General features: G+C 43.5%; 1 pseudogene; it reads right to left on the reverse strand.

Moving 5' to 3' along the window:
- Positions 1-217: 217 nt before the first annotated feature.
- Positions 218-570, reverse strand: LOC102893189 (annotated as a pseudogene).
- Positions 571-1,069: the final 499 nt, after the last annotated feature.

Consider the following 1,069-nt stretch of genomic DNA (forward strand, 5'->3'; position numbering starts at 1 on the left):
AAGACCGGCTGGCCAGCATCTCTGATGGCAGAGGAAGGGGACACTCCCAGGGCTTGTTGGGGGATGTTGGAGTTTCCCTTAGAGCAAATGTGAGCCACGAGGGAGTCCGAGCCAGTCTGGAGTCCTTATAAATCTTTCCCAAGATTGCTACCTGGAGGCTCCCCTCCAGGAGAATCATAGAGAAAAGTGCCTAGCCAGTGAAAGAACATTTCTTTTATTAAAGAAAAAATTTGCATGATTTACTTTTCACCAGTCTGTTCTGGCATGCTTCTAATGATATCAGAATCATCTGGATCAATGATAGCCAGTGTGCATACTCTGTGGTATTTTCCACATGCTGTGCCCAATTCAATATTATTGCCACTGTAGTGATGAATACCGGTTTTGGCCAACGTGGCGTAGTACTCTATTTCAGAATTCCTCAAGGCTGGACAGTTTCACTTTGCCTTGTCTGATCATTTTCAGAGTCTGCTTGTACCCCAGCACATACTTTCCACTTTTTATAACAAGTGGAAGCCTCGAGTTGATGGACTCCAGGGACTTTTTCGTCTTCTTTGTGGCCACCACCATCTTCCTGCTTTAGATGCGAGATGGCCCCAACCAAGAACAGCCACCTCAAATATTCTTCAAAAACATTTTTTGGGGGAGGAGGCTTTGAAGAAATTGTTAGACAGAAAGTGTCATCTTTAAACACCCAAAGCAAAGAAGACCCCAAATGCAAGAAAATGGCCCCAAAGAGAATCAGTTAAAATAAGAACAACTTTCTGTTCCTCTTTACCTCTCTTCGATCTCACTTTTTTTTTTTTTTTTTGCCTCCGGCAGGGCGAGAAACCTAGTGACAAGCTGGGGAGTGAAGAAACGCTGAGGGTTGGGAGGCACTGTGGGGAAAGGGGAAGACTGAGGTCTTTCTCACTGAATGCTATCAGCCTTCAGCAAAACCCCAGAAACGACTTAACATTAAACTAGATTAGAAGTTGTACTTCTTACATGGGACTGGGCATTCTGATTTCTGAATTAAGACAGTTTTCATGACTTAAAGTGACTTGAATACTCTTTATTACCTAGGAAT

Source organism: Pteropus alecto, unplaced genomic scaffold (genome assembly GCF_000325575.1).
Source record: "Pteropus alecto unplaced genomic scaffold, ASM32557v1 scaffold25, whole genome shotgun sequence".
Classification (NCBI taxonomy): domain Eukaryota; kingdom Metazoa; phylum Chordata; class Mammalia; order Chiroptera; family Pteropodidae; genus Pteropus; species Pteropus alecto.